Here is a 22,190-nt window from a genome sequence, read left to right on the forward strand (position 1 = left end):
CACGTGCTTTTTCAAGCGTGGTGTCTAACTTTTGATGCTTTTGTCCCATTTTCTGCATTAATTGTAATAACAATGCACTGAATAACAATGCACTGGTGTCTGAAACATGTTCCTCAGTGCAATTCGGCAATGCATTTGAACCGGAAATATTTGCAGTTTTTAGAAAATGTGTCTTGACTTATTTGAGAAAACGGTGAGGACGCAAAACCTGAATCTACAGTATTTGCAAGATTGTGTCCTGTCATTTCGGAATCCTGAGGCGAGCTGTTGCCGACCGATCGATCGATAATGCTTCCCTGTTCACTAATTGTTTCACTGCCTACAAAATTATTTGCAACCCACTCCATTTCCCTATACACAATTACCAAACTACTACTTTGAACATTAGTTAATTCATTACATGGTGGCGCTAACACACTGCTTTCGTCTTCACTGTCATTTCTCAGCTTACTTTGGAACCTAGTATTACGTTTTTCACACGCTATTATTGTCATAATATTTCACACGATAACACAGAAAAGCACAATTTGAAGAGCAAAAATAAGAAAACACATTGACATAGCAAATAATATCCAGTTAATTGCAAGCGCAGCAGCGAAATACTTGGTGCAAATCTACATGCATGCCACAATTGTTTTACTGTACAACAATGAAAGACTACAACTACAAAGGAGATTCTCTCTACAATTACGCGCTAGCAATAAACAAAATCTACACTAATTACACAAACTACAAGAAAAAAATCAGAAGATTCCAGTGAGGTATATGAGGTATATGGAACGTCCCCTTTGAAAAATTGTACATGACTGTGCTTAAACTGACACACAGTATTTTTGGCGTAACGCAATCTGCCTTTCAGTAATCCCTACAAAAGAATGGCCCTGACTAACATTAACCTATACGTTTCACAAATCACTTACCTCACAAAAAAATCTTCGGTACTCGAACTACTGCAATACAGCGAGCGCCACTACTGCCAACTAAATAAAAGATTCAAACTACTGAAGGTACTAACTATTGATAGGCATAGTTAGCGAATGAAAGATTTTAATAGAGAACAAACAATGTATTTACCTTAATAGTCATAATATATATAGCTGTTCATGACATTCTGTCTTACCAATTTCAAAACTCCGCCATCTCTCTCCCCACGTCCACCACTGCTGGAGGCTCACCTCCAACTGCGCAACGCTACGCGCTGTTAACATCCAGCTGCCCAACACTACAATGGCGAGTATTATAACAATGCCAACCAGCCACTGACTGCACACAGCACAGCCAGTGATTTTTCATACAGAGTGCTATGTGGCGTTACCAATAAAAAAACCTAAACAGCCTACTTACTGTGTGTGATGTCCTTAAGTTAGTTAGGTTTAAGTAGTTCTAAGTTCTAGGGGACTGATGGCCTCAGATGTTTAGTCCCATAGTGCTCAGAGCCATTTGAACCAAATGAACATCCAGGGTCCATGGATTCGTGAGGTTGTCTCCATACCCGTACACGTCCATCCACTTGATACAATTTGAAACGAGACTTGTCGTACCAAGCAACATATTTACAGTGATCAACAGCCCAGTGTCGGTGTTGACAGGCCCAGGCGAGTCGTAAAGCTGTGTGTCGTGCAGTCATCAAGGGTACACGAGTAGTCCTTTGGCTCCGAAAGACCATATTGATGAAGTTTCATTGAATGGTTCACATGCTGACACTTATTGGTGGCCCAACATTGAAATCTGCAGCAATTTGCGGAAGGGTTGCACTTCTGTCACGTTGAACGATTCTCTTTAGTCGTCGTTGGTCCCGTTCTTGCGGGATCTGTTTCTGATCACATCGATGTCGGATATTTGATGTTTTACCGGATTCCTGATGTTCACGATACACTCGTGAAACGGTCGTACGGCAAGATCACCACTTCATCGCCACCTCGGAGATGGTGTGTCCCATCACTTGGGCGCCGACTATAACACTACGTTCAATCTCACTTACACGTTGATAACCTGTCATTACAGCAGCAGTAACCCATGTAACAACTGCGCCAAACAATTGTTGTCTTCTACAGGCGTTGCCGACCGCTTGGTATACTCTGCTGGTTTACATGTCTCTGTTTTTGAATACGCATTCTTATACGAGTTTCTTTGACGCTTTTCTGTACTATTCGTTGCGATGTCTTCGAACTCTACTGCACTAAAATAACAAGTACCATTTCATGAGCAATTTATCTGGTATTTTCAGTGTTATTTTTATTTTAATATAGTAAAAAATTTTTGGTCTTTCTCTGAACAGTCATCAAGTGACTTCATGACAACAGCAAACAGGATTTGGGAGTTTCGTTCCTGACTTTGCTCGTAAGCATGGTTTCGTCATAGACTATGTTGTATATTATCCCTACTATTTACTTCTTCGGCTCTGTGTTTCCTTTGGAAACACCTGTTATGCGATACCATAGGCTGTAATCGTCTGTTTACTGTAGCCGGCGGACAGTAGTAATACACCAAGGTAACAAATGTTACGGGACAGCGATATGCACATACACTGGTCAGCCAGTACATTATGACCACCTACCTAATAGCTGGTATGTCCACCTTTGGCACAGATAACAGCGGCGTCACGTCAAGGCATGGAAGCAATGAGGCCTTGGTGCGTTGATGGGGGGAGCTGGACCATATCTGCACACAAAAGTCAACTAATTCTCGTACATTACCGGTGGCGGGGGGAAGGGGGGCGGGGCTATGAGCTCTGAGACCATGTTCAATCACATCCCAGTTGTGTTCGGTCAGGTTCAGTTCTGGCGAGTTGGGGGGGGGGGGGGGGGGGCAAGCAGATCAATTGGAACTGGTCACTGTATTCCTAGAACCACTCCATCACACTCCTGGCCTTGTGACATGGCGCATTATCTTTTTAAAAAATACCACTGCCGTCGGGAAACATGAACGTATGTAGGCTTATGCGTGGTCTGCAGCCAGCGTACGATATTCCTTGGACGTCATGGTGACTTGTACGAGTTCCACTGCATCCATGGATGCCTACGTGAATGTTCCCAGAGGCGCCGCCAGCTTGTCTCCGTCTCACTGTACAGATTTCAAGGAGCTGTTCCCTCGAAGAGGACTGATTCGCGCCGTCCCATTGGCATGGTGGGACTATGCGACGCTCTGCCACTGCGCCAACGTACAGTGCCGATGGTCACAAACCCTTTTAGTTGTTGTTGCCAATGTCATAGTGTTAACACTGGCACATTCTTGGGTCGTCAGTTGCGAAAGCCCATCGTTATGAGTGCTTGATGCATTGTGTGTTCAGACACACTTGCACTCTGCCCAGCATTAAGGTCTAATGTTAGTTCCTCCACAGTTCGCCGCCTGCTCTGTTTTACCTGTCTTTCCAGCCTACGGCGCCCGATACGTGTAATGAGGGGTGTCCGCCCAACCCCCGACGTTGGACGTGCTTTCACCTTGGTTTCGCTATGTGCTGTAGATGCTCACCACAGCACTCCTCGAACACCCTACAACCCTTGCAGTTCTCGAAATGCTAGTGCCGAGCCTCCCGGCCGGCACAGTCTGAACTCAGACAGACCGCGCCATCGACATTCTACACATTAACAGCACGCTCACTGATAACTGCATGCACTGTGCTTGGGCTTCATTAGCAGTCACTCCACGCCAGGTGCCACTGCTATCGCGTGGACTGGTTTATATCGATAGTCGGTCGGTGGTCATACTGTTCTACCTGATAAGTGTATACGGATGGCGCATGGCGGTAGTATCGTGTGCACAAGGCATTAAATGGCAGTGCGTTGGTGGAGCTGTCATTTGTACTCAGGTGATTCATGTGAAAAGGTTTCAGAGGTGATTATGCCTGCACGACAGGAATTAGCATACTGTGATTGCAGAATTGTAGTTGGAGCTAGACGCATGGGACATTCCATTCCGGATATCATTAGAGAATTCAATATTGCGATACCCATAGTGTCAAGACTGTGCCAATAATACCAGATTTCAGGCATTATCTCTCACCACGGACGACGGTCTTCACTTAACGACCGCGAGTACCAGCGTTTGCGTAGAGTTACTGCTGCTGAAAGATAAGCAACACTGAGTGAAATAACCACAGAAATTAATGTTGAACATACGACGAATGTGTCCGTTAGGACAGTGGAGCGAAATTTGGTGTTATTGGACCTTAGCTGCAGACCGACTCAAGTGCATTTGTTAACAGGACATTGCCTGCAAGCGCCTTTCCCAGGCTCGTGACCATATTGGTTGAACTCTAGGCGACAGTAAAACCATGGCCTGGTCGGACGACACCCATTTTCAGTTGGTAAGAGCTGATGGTAGGTTTCGAGTGTGGTGCAGACCCCACGAAACCATTCGCATGGGATGGACTGCGTCCTCTTGTTCAACTGAATGACTCCTGACTGGAAATGGTTACGTTCTGGTACTTGGAGAGCATTTGCCGCGACTCGTGCACTACATGTTCTCAAACAACGATGTCATGTCACGTGGCCACGATTGCTTGCGATTGGTTTGCAGCTCATTCTGGGCAGTTCGAGCGAATGACCTGGCCGCCCAAATCGCCCAACAGCAGTCCCATATAACATTTATGGAGCGTAAGCGAGAGGTCGGTTCGCGCACAATATCCAGTGCCGGCAACACTTCCGCAATTATGGACAGCGATAGAGGCAGTATGGCTGAATATTTCTGCATTGGACGTCCAGCGACTTGTTGAGTCCATGCCACATCGAGTTGCTGCACAGTTTGGATCAGTGTATTTTAGTTTGCATACTTATCTCCTGCAGTAGCTTTGTGGTAAGCAGAGTTTCTAGTAACAGGTAACTGTAGACACATCCACTTCAGTAGAGATACAAGGTTTGGAACTTACATATTCATTCAAAACCAATACAAAACAGTTATATGTTTTCACTTGTTGCTGTACTTCAAAGTAGTCACCAGTGTTGTGTAGAACCCGTTGCCAGCGATGTGGAAGGCGTAGCATACCTTTAGCAGAGTCTGTTCTGTTGAAGGTGCGAATGTAGGTGTCTGCTGCCTGTCGAATCTACGGAACAGTTCTGAAGCGAATGTTACGAAGTGGTTCCTTCGTCTTCGGAATCAAATCAAAGTTACAAGGACTTAAGTCCGGGGAGTATGGTGGATGGTACAGTACTTCCCAGTGCCATCGACCGAACAGAGTAGCCACAGCTTGCGCTGTATCGCCTACGCATTGTCGTGCAAAATGATGGATGGGTTGCGCAGAAATTGCCGCTGCTTCTTTCGAAAACCTGGTGGTTGATGACACTGTCGTGCTCTACGACCTCTGGCACATTCAATCTTGATCCAGCTCCGTTGTTCCTGTTTTCAAAACATATTGACACCGTTACGTTAGACAGCTCGCTCACAAGTGTTTTCCTCTATTGTGAGCATGCCGGTGACGTGGGACGGGCGAGTCCATTTGCTCGAAGGTAAGGTAGGTATGTCAACAACCTGTGCTATCAGCGACAATAGTAGATTCCATTGAATAGTGTCCCCACAGCAGTGTTGCCACTATTAAGTTCGAACCTACGTATTTACCTCTGTTTAATAATTTGCAGTCTCAGCACTTTTTAGCGTTTCTTTATTCTCCTAGTTATGTTTTGCGCACATTTCAAACTCAATAGTGCCATTTGAGGTCATATCTATTTTTACACACTACAATATGCCTAAGGTGTGCTTGTTTTGAGCTGACACAAGAAGAATTGGCTGCTGTCCGCACACAGCAGGAAGCAGCGTTGGCTACCGTCGAAATGCTTCATGGCTAATGTTCAAAGTTACGGCAGCATTGGGGTGCCGGGGACGAGACCTGCACTATCTTTCGTGACTTTGGAGTCCCCTGGTGGTCTGGATGTCGCTGCATCTTCTGGTTTGCAACATCTGACCGGTCCGTCAGTTCAAGGACACGCTCTTGCGCGCCCAAGTCGGCGCTCAGGAGTGGCCCGCGCAGGCGTCTGCGTGTAAACTGTGAAACCCGCGAGCAAGTACGCGCGCAAGCGTGGCGCGTGGACTTTCGTCAGTTCTAAAATATTGCGTGGCGCATGCGCAGCGAGTGCTCTAGTTGCAACCATGTTTCGTGAGAAAGACGAACGAAGAAGTATTGTTTTCGCTACTACAGCAGTTGGTATTGCAGCTATGAGCATGACGATAAATTAAAAAAAGACGTGGTACTTGGGCTAAGGAATACAGGTAGCGTCACAATCACACTTCTTTGATTAAAGAACTACGAGACAATTATTCAGATGACTTTCGAAAGTATTTAAGAATGGACAGTGAAACATTTGATGCATTGCTGGACAACGTCAAGGAGAAATTCCGCCGGAGGGACACGGATGAGAAAAAGCATTTCTGTAGATGAACGCCTTACAGCTACTCTCCGATTTTTAGCAACGGGTCGCTCTCTCGAAGATTTAAAATTTGCTACAGGAATTTCTGCACCGTCGTTGTCAAATATAATTCCAGAGACATTGAAAGCACTTTATGAAACACTTCGGCCAGAGGTCGTGAAGGTAAGCGATTACAAATATTGACGATGTGTTAGTAATTATTATTTCATAAGTACCCGTAGCTCATTATTACATAGTACAAAACTCACAAAAACATACTGGAACCATTGTTTAAAAAATTAGAAAAAAACCACTACTGTTATTAATCTCTGGTCATATATATGACCATATTGATCATAATAAGTGTTAATGGAAACAGTGCCTTCATCTGTAACAGAAGTTTGAGACCCTGCTGATGTAGAAGGAGATGAAGGAGAAATAGGTGTAGAAGCTTGGGATGGTGCTGACAACAGCCTGACTATACAGATGTCATTATCACACAAATCATTGTGTGGAGTTAAGGTTTTCAGCAAACCTCGTGTTAACACTACATTAATTAATGATTCAATATATATTGCTTGTATGAGCTCCATCCGTTCTAATTTCTTCGCCACGTTGATACCTGTAGCTTCATGTTCCTTCAGATCATCTCTTCTTATCTGCTGCAAAGCATTGGTGCACGTTTGCGTCATCTGAAATGTAGCTGATGCTACATTACCTTCAAAGACATACATGTAGGTTGTGTTTGTTCTTGTCCTCCCTGTAAGAGGAGAAATATTAAATTACAGTTTATGGTTTTGCTTCAGTTTCCTACAACAAAAGAAGAATGTATAGACATAGTGAAAGAATTTGAAGAAAAGTGGCAATTTATAAACTGCAGAGGAGCAATAGATGGAAAACATACGCATTGTGCCACCACCTCACTCTGGAGACCATTACTTTAACTACAAGAACTTCTACAGTGTCGTTTTTAATGGCTCTGAGCACTATGGGACTCAACTGCTGTGGTCATTAGTCCCCTAGAACTTAGAACTACTTAAACCTAACTAACCGAAGGACATCACACATATCCATGCCCGAGGCAGGATTCGAACCTGCGACCGTAGCAGTCGCACGGTTCCGGACTGCGCGCCTAGAACCGCGAGACCACCACGGCCGGCCAGTGTCGTTTTACTCGCTTTGGTAAATGCACATTACGAATTCGTATTTGCTGATGTGGGGAAAAATGGAAGAATGTCTGATGGAGGAATTATTGAATACACAGAACTTTTTCATGCACTGCTAAACGAACATTTGAATTTGCCAAGTAATGATGAAATTATAAAGAATTTAAATTGTGTGTTTTTGGGTGATGAAGCTTTTTGAATGAAAGATAACTTTTTAAAACCTTATTCTCAAAGAGAATTAGATCACGACAGAAGAATTTTTAACTAGATTATCACGTGCTCGCAATGTTGTAGAAAATGTTTTTGGTATAATAACATCACGATTTAGAATTCTCCATACACCAATCAAGATGAAAATCGAAAAGATAAATTACGTTATTTTGGCCATATGTGCGTTACACAATTTTTTACGTAGACGAAGTAAAGGATAAATTACAGTTACAGTTTGGACACGGAAGATTTGGCAGACCGTACATTACATGAGGGTGACTGGCGAAAGGGAGCAGTGGCATTACCTGGTTTACAGTCTGCGGTGTCAAGAAATCCACCTATATGAGCAAAAGACAATCGAAAAGCATGTAAGAAATATTTCGTCTCCGAGGGAGGTGTGTCCTGGCAGGAAAACATGTTACGTGCTGGAAGAGCGTAACATGCTTCATTACATGGGAACTGTATAGTAAAAGATATAACATTGTTCTAACATTTCTCAGGAAGTTCTATTGCTATAAAATACACTCAAGTAACTCTACTCTTAACAATATAAATACACAACCGTTAACTCACTTTTTTCAAGTTGTCGCTCATTGTGTTGACTTCCACCATAAATCGTAACCCCGTTGAGCTAATCACTGGTTTCATTGTCAATTCCATTGTCATCTTCACAGTCAAAGATACCGCTCTGCACACCCACAGAAATATCGATGTTCGAACAACTCGCACTTGGCAGCTCTCGATCTACAGTAAATAAAAGCAAGTCTTAGTACCACAAAGTTGGTACATAAATGTCATCGAGAGAACTGCCACTACGCTTACTGTCACAAACTTTCTTCGACTACTTTCTAAATGAGCCCCGTGAGCTTTGTATTTTTCTTGCAACAAAGTCGCGGTTCGCTTCAGGAAAAACTGGTTTGCAAAACGGTACCGATTTATCATAAGCTTCGTTCTTTAAATTCTTATTTATGTAGTCTTTTGATCTCACTTTCCACTTTTGCTCTTTTGTAGATGTTTATAAATTCCGTCAAAAAGTCCTTCGTCCAAGAACGGGAATCCGACATGATCGCGTCGAGTACTGTCGGTTACTGCCAACCAGCGGGAGAGCGCACAATAACTAGCGTCGCTGTAGGCAACACAGGGGAGCACAAGCAGCACACGTGAGAAAGCCACACGCCAGGCGTGTAAGTTTGAATGCGCTGGCGGGCAAGAGCGGGGCGCATCTAACCGCCGGCTTGAATTTACCGACAATTACACAGGCGCTCTTGCGTGCGGAACTGCGTCGCCCGTCCTAAATCGCGCGGTTGGGAGTCTGTGTGAGGGCCGCTAATGACGTCTACTGCTTGGGTTCTGAGGGCATCCTCGGCTCCTTTCAGCGGATGGCTGATGTGGTGAAGGCAAATATCATCGCACGCGGGGTGCAGGCTGAACTGTCTATTCCAGGGCTCCTGTCGTTCCCAGGGTTGATCGCGGTCCTCTGGTTGGGAGTAGAGTGGAAGGTCTAAACCAGATGCTCAGACGACTCTGGGACGGTGTTGGATGCGAATTTCTTGACCACCACTATCAGGGACAGAGTTCTGGGGTTCCTCTTAATAGGTCAGGCGTGCACCACACACAGGAAGAGACTACTAGGGTACACATGGGGCATTTTTTTAGGTTAGAGAAATCCTCCCTTCGGATCAAAGATGATTTGCCTGATAAATTAGCCACAGTGTCCTCAGAGAACTTTCGTCGGCGTACATGAGAGTTAGAAAAGGTTAATATGATTTTAGTAAAGTGCAGAGGCCTCTAAGGAAAGGTCCCAGAATTAGTTTCGCTTACTGAAGGTTATAACGCACAAACAGTATTAGGAACAGAAATTTGGTTGAAACCGGACGTTAATGACGACGAAATCCTAAGTTCAGATTGGAATATTTATCATAAGGGCAAGTTAGTCGCCAAAGGTCGCGGCGTATTTATTGCAGTAAAGAGTTCAATAAAATCTAGTAAGGTTATCACAGATTTCGATTGTGAATTAACCTGGTTGAAGTTAACAAAGATCCGTCAAAAATAGTAATCGGATGCTTTTCTAGACCGCTTTGCACTTCAGACATAACTTGCAGAATATCGTTAGTAATTTTCCTGATCATGCCGTTGTAACAGGGAAATACTTCAACTTGGCAGGTATATATTGTAAGTGTCATGCTTTCAAAACTGGGGCCAGAGAGAGGGAACCGTGTGACATTCTTCTGGATTTCTTGTCCGAGCAGATAGAGAACAAACACGTGAGGGTAGCGTCTTAGACCTCCTGGCAACAAACATATGACCTTATCGCAGCAGTTAACGTAGATGAAGGTATCAGTGATCGTAAGGCTGTGATAGTATCTGTGAAATTGGGTCTCACAAAGCATGTTAAGAAACGTAGGAACATATTTTTGCTGATCAAAAGTGACAGGATACAAATTTCAGGGTATCTGAGCAATAAGCATCAAATATTCGGTGATGAGGACGAAGATGTGGAAAACAAATGGAAAAAATTCAAAGGAATCGTACCACATTCCCTAGACAAATATGTTCCGAATGAGGTCTTGAGGGCTCGCGGTCTAACGCACTGCTTTCCGGGCGGGAAGGCGTGCCGTTCCCCGGCACGAATCCGCCCGGCGGATTAGTGTCGAGGTTCGGTATGCCGGTTAGTCTGTGGATGGTTTTTAAGGTGGTTTTCCATATGGCTCGGCGAATGCCGGCTGGTTCCCCTTATTCCGCCTCAGTTACAATATGTCGGCAATTGCTGCGCTAACACTTTCTCCACGTACGCGTACACCCTAATTACTCTACCACGCTAACATCGGGTTACACTCGTCTGGTGTGAGACGTTCCCGGCAGGGGGTCAACTGGAGGCCGAACAGCACAATAACCCTAGGTTCGGTGTGGAGCGGCGGTAGTGTGAGTGGATTGCTGTTTCCTCTTGCGGGGTTGTCTCACTGTGGGCTACGGTCGGGACGAAGCCTCTCCGTCGTTTCTAGCTCCCCAGTTCAGTACCATAAAATACAATACATGGTCTTGAGTAATGGGAAAGACTCACCATATTATAATGCCGTATTAGAAAACTGCTACATAAAGAGAACTTCACTTCAGATTCAAGAGAAGTAAAAACCTAGCTCACAAACAAAAGCTGAAGGTTGCGAAAATGAGCACAATGACAGCAATGAGTCAAGCGTTCGACGACTTTGAAAGTAAAACTTTGTGAACTCATTTGAGTAAAACCCTAAGAAGTTTTGGTCGTATGTTAAATCAGTGAACGCGTCAAAATCACTAGGTTACAGTACGCTTGTTCGCCCACTACTTGAATACTGCTCAGCAGTGTGGGATCCGCTCCAGATAGGGTTGATAGAAGAGAGAGGGAGAAGATCCAACGGAGAGCAGCGCGCTTCGTTACAGGATCATTTAGTAAACACGAAAGCGTTACGGAGATGATAGATAAACTCCAGTGGAAGACTCTGCAGGAGAGACGCTCACTAACTCGGTACGGGCTTTTGTTAAAGTTTGGAGAACATACCTTCACCGAAGAGTCAAGCAGTATATTGCTCCCTCCTACGTATATCTCGCGAAGACACCATGAGGATAAAATCAGAGAGATTAGAGCCCACACAGAAGCATACCGACAATTCTTTCCACGAACAATACGAGACTGGAATAGAAGGGAGAAGCGATAGAGGTACTCAGGGTACCCTCCACCACACACCGTCAGGTGGCTTGCGAGGTATGGAAGTAGATGTAGATCTGTTCATTCATTCAGTGACCATACTATCACAAAAACACAAGATGACAGAGGAGGCCGAAATACTGAATTCGGTCTTCCAGAATTGTTTCACCACGGAAGATCGTAACATGGTGCCTCCTTTCAATCGTCGTACGAACGTCAAAACGGCAGATATTGAGATAACCGATCGCGCAATAGAAAAACAACTGCACTTGTTTAGTAGCGGAAAGGCGTCAAGATCAAATGAGATACCTGTACGATTCTACAAATATTATGCGAAATAACTTGTTCCCCTTCTAGCAGTAACTAATCGTAGATCGCTTGAGCAACGATTAGTACCTGGAACCGACTGGAAGAAAGCGCAGATCACTCCCGTTTTTAAGAAGGGTCGTAGGACAGATGCACACTATTGTATAGGCACATATCGTTGACGTTAAACTGTTGTAGAATTGTGGAATTAGTTTTATGCTCAGTAATTATGACGTTCTAGGAGAAGGAATACCTCATCCATAAAAATCAACATAGATTCCGCAAACAGAGATCCTGCGAAATTCAGCTCGCTCTGGGGCCTCCTTGAGATTCACAGAGCCGGTTAATACAATGTTCCTTGAATTCAGGAAGCCATTTGACACCCTCCCGTGCTGCCGTTTAGTGAAAAGATACGATCTTATCGAGTATCGGAGCAGATTTTCAACTGGATTCAAGACTCTCTTGCAGACAGAACTCAACATGTCGCTCTTAACGGAACAAAATCGATAAATGTAAAGGTTATTTCCGGTGTACCTAAGAAAATGTGGTAGGACAATTACTGTTTATAATATATATAAATGATCTAGTAGAAAGGGTCGGACGCTCTCTAAGGCTGTTCGCAGATGATGAGGTTGTCTACAACAAAGTAGCAACGCCAGAAAATAGTAACAATTTGCAGAATGACTTCCATGCAACCGATGAATGATGCAGGCTCTGGCAGTTCACCCTTAACGTAAATAGATGTAACATATTGCACATACATAGGAAAAGGAAGCCTCTACTGTATAGCTCACTATTGATGACATACCGCTGGAAAGAGTATCTGCCGTAAAATATCTAGTACTAACTATCTGGAACTACCCTAATGACCATGTAAAACAAATAGTGGGAAAAGCAGATGCGAGACTCTTACTCAGAGGAAGAATCTTGAGGAAATGGAACTCAGCCAAGAAAGAAATTCCTTGTAAGGCGCTGCCGGCCTGTGTAGCCGAGCGGTTCTAGGCGCTTCAGTCTGGAACCACACGACCGCTACGGTCGCATGTTCGAATCCTGCCTCGGGCATAGATGCGTGTGATGTCCTTAGGTTAGTTAGGTTTAAGTACTTCTAAGTTCTAGGGGACTTATGACCTCAGATGTTAAGTCCTGTAGAGCTCAGAGCCATTTGAACCATTTTGTAAGGCGCTTGTTCCACCCATTTTTGAGTATTGTTCATCCATGTGGGATTCCTACCAGATAGGACTGAGAGAAGTTAGAAAAGATCCAACGAAGAGCGTACGGAAATGCTCAACCAACTCGATTGGCAGACATTACAAGAGAGGCGTAGGATATCACGGAGAGTTCTACTATTCAAAGTTCGGAGAGAGTACTTTCCGGGAAGAGTCGGACAACATATTACTTCCCCCTACATGCGCCTCGCGTAATGAACATGAGGAGAAAATTCGAGAAATTTATAGTAGATACAGGGGCTTACCGACAATCATTCTTTGCACTCGCTTTTTGCTCTTGAAACAGGGTTGGAGGGCTCAGTGCTGCAAAAAGGACCCAACACCACACACCATCATGAGGCTTGCGGAATATGATGCAGATGTAAATCACAATACTTTTGTGATGTCACTGTACTATGTCAAGACTATTCACAAGAAGCAGGGCTCTTCAGCAGAGTTAGTTGGAACAGTTTTAAAGCTGACCCTGTCGTAATAATGGCAATAACAAAATATACGGTTCCCAGGCGACTGACTAGCGAAGAACGCCAGCACATTGCGATAGCAGCGTCTACCGTCTAGACTGCGCGGAGTGCTGACTCAGTGGCAGGGAGGCGGGGCTGCCTTATCTGCTGCGCCGTTGGCTGGGCTGGCGCTACGGCGCGTTAACGGCGGCCATTTCCGTCCCTCAGCAAATCTGGAACGCTCCACAGCACGGCCTGATAGCGTGCCTGGCCTGGCGCAGCCAGCGAATACACATAACGACCTTCAACAAGCCACTTCGTTCTTCCGCGCTACCAGGCAAAGATACTAGCAAGCAGAATACAACCAGTATGCAGTGCCCCCAGAGTCCCATCATCAATGCGAAGGGTCACAATCCTAATTATACACTATTCATATATGCGCTAAATGATTAGCTATTGAATCTTGTTTTTTTTCCCCTTGAGAACAAAGGCATAAATTATGAATACATAAACTGCAGGAAAGGGCCTTCAGAATACGTAATAAACGGTAAATATCTATAGGAAATATTGGTGTTGTATCTACTACATCTGAGAACATTTATCACTCAGTTATGCACTTAAAAACCAGTGGTGACAATTATCGTAAAAAGCAAATCTATCCAAGGCCGTGGAGCAAAATCAAAACACAGCTTAGGTCTGTCAGCAAAGAGTAAACAGAAAACTCAAAAATATCGTTTTCTACCTTTCAATAATGTCGTACAGTCAACTTAAAAACATTTTCTCCCATTTAATAACGTCGTACAGTCAATAAATTACTTAAGTAAGATTATAGAGATTACTACATCAAACTGATTTAAAAACGCATTAAGAAGTACCTGCTGAACAATGTAGTCTACACAGTGAAGAAATATTTAGATAACAAAGAGAATGTATTTGTTGGGAAATGTAACAACTAAATAATAATAAAATACCGGAGTAAATCATTCACTGGGCAGTGGAGTATGATATACTTTGAAGCTTCTTGGCCGGATGAAAGTACATGCTGAACCGAAGCAAGGTTCTACTTTCATCTTCGGTTCTGGCACACAGTTATAATCTGCCAGGATGTTTCCACAATAAAACCGATATGTGATTTCACAACACAGTTCCAAGCCCCTACTTTTTTCTGCGAAAAATTACACCAGAGCTTAGCAGTGGATAATACTAATATCTGACACACTTAACGAGCTGATCAGATCACTCATTATTGAGAAAAGCGTACCCTGTTTTACAGGAGTGCAAATGCAAAGTCGCTCTGCACAAGATATAACAATATGATTTCACGATTAACAGAGAACTGCTCTGAAAAAGTTCGTAAAGCATGGACACAGTCTAGTTCTACGGCTGTTCGGCCTGTGTATCGAAGATTCAGTGATGGACATCGATGACAAGAGTCGTTGATGACATTACTACCCTCAGTAAAAGTGAAGGAGAATTGCAGGCCTTGTTGAATGGAATGAACATTCTACTGAGAGCAGAATCTGGATTCAGTATAAACCAATGAAAGGTGAAATTAATTAAAAGTATTACATTTGAGATAAGCGATAAGCTTCACATCAAAATTGGGAACCATATAACAGATGAAGTGAAGGAATTTTGATATCTCGGGAGCAAGGAGAATATAAGCAGCAGACTTGCGTAGGCCATGGAGGCAACCGACGCCAAAGGAAATCCTCTAGTACCAAATGTACCTTTAAATGCGAGAAAGAAATTTCTGAGATTATACGTCTGGAGCATGTCATTGTTTGCAAGTGAATCATGCACAGTGGAAAAACAAGGAAAAAAGGATCGTAGCATTTAAGATGTGGTGTTAGAGGAGGATGCACAGATGTGATGATATAATGAGGTTCTCCACAGAGTCGATGAAGGGAGGCAGACATGGGAAAAGTGGCTAGAGGAAGGGACACAACTACAACGGCTGCTTTAAGATGTCAGGCATTAACTATTGTTGAACAACAGATAGCCGCAGAGAGCAAAAATTGCAGGAGAAGACAGAAATTGGAATATACCCAACAAACCGCCTAACAACGCATGTTCGTGTAGATCCTACTTCGAGATCTCTGATGATGCACGAGGGGTGTTCAACAAGTATAGCCACACATTTTTGTCTCTGCCAATTTCGGTGTCTACTGTAATTCTGCATCGTGGTATGTTCTTGCTTCAGCCCCTATAGTTTCATGGAGTTCGTGGTGGCGCTATAACACGCCTTCAAAATGGCGTCTGAAACGGAGGTGCATTCCAAGCTGAGAGCCGTCATTGAGTTTCTTGTGGTGAAAAACCAGAGCGTCGCATTCATTCATACAGGCTTACAAAATATCTATGGAGGTCTGGCAGTGAACAAAAGCACTGTGAGACACTGAACGAGATGTCTGTCATCGTCACGTAAACCTGTCCAATAACGCGCGAGCCGGCCAGACACACACAGCTGTGGCTCCTGGAATGTTGGAATATGCGATAGCTCTCATTCGGCGTGATCGACGTGTCACTAGTAAACACTTCGATGCACAGTTGGATGTTTCTGTTGGTAGCGCTGGCATCCTCGTTCATCATTTGGGGTACACCTAACAGAAGACCATAAAGAACAACGATGGACGATCTTTGCGGACCTGCTTACACTTTACAAGGCTGGTCGTGGCAATTTTTCGTCGAACTTCGAGGCCACCAAGCAATCATCGATCTTGATCGCTGATCTCCTGGCTAATTTCACATGGTATACCACTGATATGAATCAAACCATTATTACTGGCCATAGAAAAGGGTCCTTTCAGAGCCAACAGACCAGGCCCCTTAGACGTACCTTCAAGATTTGCCATATCAGTGCCGGTCGCGGTGGCCGAGCGGTTCTGGCGCAGCAGTCTGGAACCGCGGTACTGCTACGGTCGCAGGTTCGAATCCTACCTTGGGCATGGGTGTGTGTGATGTCCTTAGGTTAGTTAGGTTTAAGTAGTTCTAAGTTCTAGGGGATTTATGACCTAAGATGTTGAGTCACATAGCGCTCAGAGCCATTTGAGCCATTTTTTTTTTTGCCATATCAGTATAGAAGAAGGAAGCTGGGCTAAATGCCAAGTACTAAGTAAAATTTTTTGTGATGACAACATTGATCTCGTTGCAGTTCAGAAAACTCATGTTGAAGACGAAGACCAACTTAAATGGAGAGGTATGATTCCAGGCTACAACTTAGTTGGCACAACGTATCATCGTGCAAATGGCGTGCCTACGTATGTGCGATCATCGAATGGAGGTGCACTTGTGTTCGGCAACATTGAATGGCGATATAAATGAAGTTGTTGTCAAGACAGGAGATCTGGCAGTGAGCAATGTATACAAACCACCAACCATCCCCTGGCCTAAGATGTCCTGCCATACCTGCCACACAGCAATATACGTGCGGGGGATTTTAATTGCCATCACCCTCTGTGGAAATATAGAACAGCAGATGGAAATGGCGAGGGTCTTACTAACTGGGCAGAGAGTAACAACCTGTTCTTAGTTTTCTACCCAAAGGACCAAGGAACATTTAGGTCAGCAGCTTTGAGAAAGGAATATAATCCATATTTACGCTTCATGATGACTGGCGATAACCATACACCACTATGAACTACAAGACGTGTATTAACAGACTTCCCTCATAGGCAGCACCACCCAGTCTTGATTAAAATTGGAATCAATATCCTAATAATAACAACCGTACAACGCCCAAGGTAGTATTTCAGAAAGGCAAAGCGGGATATCTGTGTGGAAAAATTGGCTAAGTGCTTGGGATAGATTCACCCAACAGTGAGTAATTAGGACAGACTCATAGGTACATTTAAAAGCGCAGTGCTAGCTGCTCTCCCAAAAAAAAAATCAAATGGCTCTGAGCACTATGGGACTCAACTGCTGTGGTCATTAGTCCCCTAGAACTTAGAACTACTTAAACCTAACTAACCTAAGAACATCACGCACATCCATGCCCGAGGCAGGATTCGAACCTACGACCGTAGCACTCGCACGGTTCCGGACTGCGCGCCTAGAACCGCGAGACCACCGCGGCCGGCACTGCTCTCCCAGGGGAGTTTCATAAGCAGTATGTACCAAGATGGGACAAAGAGTGCGAAAATAAGGATCAGAGATTCCTTGAGAATGGAGATCCTAAGATTGCAGACGACCTGCTGCACAGCCTAGACAATGCACGGCGAGAGAAATAGATTGAACCTGTTGAGTCGCCTGATTTCAAGATATCTAGTAGACAGGCCTGGTCACTCCTCCAAAACCTAGGTGGAGCTAACAAACTACATCATAACTCAACAGGTATTTCTGCAAATAGGATTTCAGCTCATATACAAGTAACAGCTAGAGCGCCAAAGAACAAGAAACATACAAGAATAATACCTCATGAACTTAGTGTTCTTAAGAAAAACAGCACACCTTTGTACCAGTATTCCTCGCAATTTACCACAAATGAAGTCAGAAGCGCTGAAGAGTGTCAAGGTGGGAAAGGCACCTGGACTGGATGGAACACACCCATAATTTTTTCTTCCTTATGGTGAATATGCCAAAAATGGCTTGCAGAGTATTACTCAACTATAATAACCACAGAAAATTAAGAACTCAAAGAACCATTGTACTGTTTAAATAAGGAAAATCAAGCAATCAACTGAAGAGTTATAGGCCAATCGCATTGCTCAGTGTCATATACAAGCTGCTCGAGACTCCAGTATAACAGACTGAGCCCGAAAATACTAGAATCAATTCCAAACGAACAATCAGGATTTCAACCTAATATAAGCTCCACTGATCAAGTACTTTCCCTGACAACACATGTAGAGGCAGGCTACCAGAAAAAGCAAAAAACATTTGTTGCATTCATGGACCTGAGCGCAGCGTATGATACTGTCTGGGGACAAGGCCTGCTGTAAAAACTCATACAAATCATTCCAAGCAGCAATGTAATCAGACTCGTCGATAACATGCTTGCCAGGAGAGCTTTTCAAGTGATAACTAGAGAACAAATGAGCTCTACCAAAATTCTCAACAATGGGTTACCACAAGGCTCAGTCCTTTCTCAATTGTTCTTCAATCTTTATATTTCTTACATCCCAAACACACAATCTAGGAAGTTTGGCTATGCAGAAGATTGGGCTATAGCTGCGCGACATTAATGATTCGAGGCTTCTGAAGGTACCTTCTGCTCCGATTTGAAGCTGCTGAGTGGCTATTTCCGCAAATGGAGACTGCAGCGAATTGCGACTAAGACTTAAGTATCATGTTTCCACCTTTGCAACCACTCAGTAAGAAGAGAGCTTAATGTCATCTTTGGAGGGAAACGCCTTAGCCATAACAGTTACCCCAAATATCTAGCAGTCACATTGGACAGATCGCTTTCTTAAAAGGAGCACCTGACGAAGACTGCAGATAAACTGAGGACAAGAAACAACATCAAGTATAAACTGTGCAGCGCCACTTGGGGCTCCACAGCAAGCACATTCCACCCGCACATCAGCAGTTGGGCTTGTCTAATCGGACACAGAATACTGAGCTCCTGTGTGGATTAACTGCCCGCATACAATAAGAATTGATGTGGTACTAAATGATACCTTGAGCATTATCAGTATCACAAAATGTACGCCCACTGTAAGGCTGCCAACCCTCAGCCATATACCACCCCTATAAATTCGACGAAAAAACGCTCTTCTCAGTGAGTTCAACAAGATATCTAATAGCACATAGCTGCCCACACACAGCGATATAGCTGACTTTGAGTGTAGAAGACTTAAATCGAGAAGACCAGCATTACTCTCTGCTGAAGAGTTGAACTACAACTCTGACGTCGACAATCTGCGAAAACAACACTGGTAAGAACACTACCCACCAAAATGCCAAAGTTTCATTACCTATGTAGTATGTGCAGCGATAGCACTAACTTTTTACATTATGAACTTACTTTTTTGCAAGAATGTGTAAACAAACGCGTTACGTACACCAGATGCAAATGAATTAATTTCCCACACTATGAACAGGTTTACTTTGCATTTATGAAAGTAAAAGCTGTAATCCCATCTGGCCATCTTGATTTAGGGTTTTCGCCGTCGCTGTATACTACTTCAGGAAAATGTGATGGTGTCTAGTATAACGCTACAGCTGACTACCTGTTCCATTTACTTCCAACTAAATCCCTGTGTCTTTACGTCCGGCTTCATCCAGTCACGCCAAGTGAGGACAACTGTAAACCGCATACACACTGGCCACGGAAGATGTGCTGACACCCTCTACAAATGGGAAACGATACCAACACCAAATTGCGACTGCGGCACTGATAAACAGTCCGGCACCTAGTGGAAGAATGTCCGGTTCGAACCTATAAGGGAACCTTTAAAGATTTCCTCGCTGCCACTGGGGAGGCAATTGATTATATTAAATGTCTTTATGTCAATCTGTAATTAACTTACATATAAAATGTGTAAGGATTGTGACGTATGCCATACGATAAATAATAATAATTTGTCGACCTTCGTCACAGCCGAAGAAACATGGATTCATCACTTCGAACCGCAAACAAAATCTCAATTTATGGAGTGGCGCCATACCACCTCTCCTCCGAAGAAAAAGTTCAAAGCCGCAGCCTCAGCCGCTAAAGTCGCGGCGATGGTCTTCTCAGACTCTGAAGGCGTTATTTTGTTTCATGTTCTCCCTCACGCAGCAACGATCAACTCTGAAATGTGTTGCACTATCCTCAGGAAATTGGAGAAACAACTTCAGAATGTTCGTCGCCACAAAAATACAAACGAAGTTCTCCTTCTCCATGACAACACAAGGCCTCACAAGTCTGTGCATCGGAGAGGAGCTCACAAAACTTTATTGTATCGTTCTTCCTCATCCTCCGTACAGCCCAGGGACACGCACCTTCCGACTTACATCCGCTGGCCCAATGAAGGTTGCACTCCACAGCAAGCAATGCGTGGATGATCGAGAGTTTACTGATGATGCAAGACGTTGGCTCCTAAGTTGACCAGTAGAGAGGTTTCACACGGGCATACAGTATCTCCCATTAAGGCGGAGTAAGACCGTCGCTTCAAAGGAAATTAAACTGAAAACCAGGCTCTCGTAGCCATAATAGTAGGAAACGATATGGTGTACTGTATTCCTGAATGAAATCAACCTGCTTTCAGAGGAAAATGTGTTGCATTACTTACTGAAAGCCCCTCATATGTAGCATGTGGAGTGATAGTACTAACTTTTTACATTATGAACTTACTTCTTTGCAAGAATGTGTAAACAAACGCGGTATGTACACCAGATACAAATGAATTAATTTCTCATACTGTAAACAGGTTGACTTTGCATTTATGAAAGTAAAAGCTGTAATCCCATCTGGCCATATTGAATTAGGGTTTTCGCTGTCGCTGTATATTACTTCAGGAAAATGCGATGATGTCTAGTATAACGCTACAGCTGTTCCATCCACTTCCAACTAAATCCCTAAGTAGATATATACACTACGTCTTTACGTCTTGTGTTCTTAATCTCTAAGACCATGACATGTCCAATTTCCTTGTACAAGTGATGAATGGATGAATAAAGCTGCTGGTGCTGGTGCTGCTGCTGCTGCTGCTACTTCTACTACTACTACTATTGCGAGAACTATTACGGCAGTAACTAAAACGATTGACGACACCTCCAAATATACCATTTTAAATAAAAGAATGGACAGATTTACCGATGTTCTATCTATACGCACGAAATTCAGGACAGAACGAGCTATAGTCACCAACAGATGTTGCAATGAGAAATGTTTCCACATTTTGAACATGTTGCACCCGCGTCTGTAGTAATGCAGTCAGAAAAATTCAACCGTCTGGTACCAGCATAACCTCACTGTGGGTATCCTTATTCTACAGAACATAATTACTTGGGTCATCGAATTTATATGTTTCATCTCTGTGCAGCAACATTACATCCTTTCATGTTTAACTTCAGATCTTCATAGTGATGTCTTTGAGAAAGAGAATTTACAACACTGTCATAGGCTACACTCTTGAAGAATGGCACACCTGCCTAATATCGTGTAGGACCCCCGCGAGTTCGCAGAAAAGCCGCAGCATGACGTGGCATTGACTCGACTGATATCTGAAGTAGTGTTGGAGAGATTTAACACCATGAATCCTGCAGCGCTGTCCATAAATTGATAAGGGTACGAGGGGATGGAGACCTCTTCTGAACAGTAGTTGCAAGGCATCTCTGCTTTGCTCAATAATGTTCATGTGTGAGGAACTTGGTGGGCACAAGCGCCATCCATCTATGGATTATTTTGTTGCATTCAAGAGACTACAGGCGAAAGCGTGGTTTTTAATAGAGAAAAGGAAGCAGGAGCGTTGGGAGCAACATGTATCATCTGTGCGATCCCACACCCCATCGTCCAAAGTATGGACTAAACTCCGTTGCATTTGCAACCATCCACCACTCACGGCAGTCCTGGAATCCTTGTCAATGGTAACATCTGCGCTGATACTGTGGCACTTGCCGAATGTTTTGCTGCATACTTCGCTGAAGTGTCCGCTTGCAGTAATCCTCATTCCCTGACACAAGAACACCTCACCAAGTGCCGCTCGCTATCCTTCCATGCACACGCTTCTCTGTCGTACAGCGTCCCTTTTAGTGAATAGGAGTTTCACAATGCTTTGGTAGAGTGTAAAGATATGGCCCCTGGACCCGACAAAATCCACAACCAAATGCTGAAACCTCTTTGTGTTGTCAGCATGAAACATATCCTCACACTTTGTAGTGTGAACTGAGAAACGATTCAC

The sequence above is a fragment of the Schistocerca gregaria genome, chromosome X, assembly GCF_023897955.1.
Source record: "Schistocerca gregaria isolate iqSchGreg1 chromosome X, iqSchGreg1.2, whole genome shotgun sequence".
Taxonomy (NCBI): domain Eukaryota; kingdom Metazoa; phylum Arthropoda; class Insecta; order Orthoptera; family Acrididae; genus Schistocerca; species Schistocerca gregaria.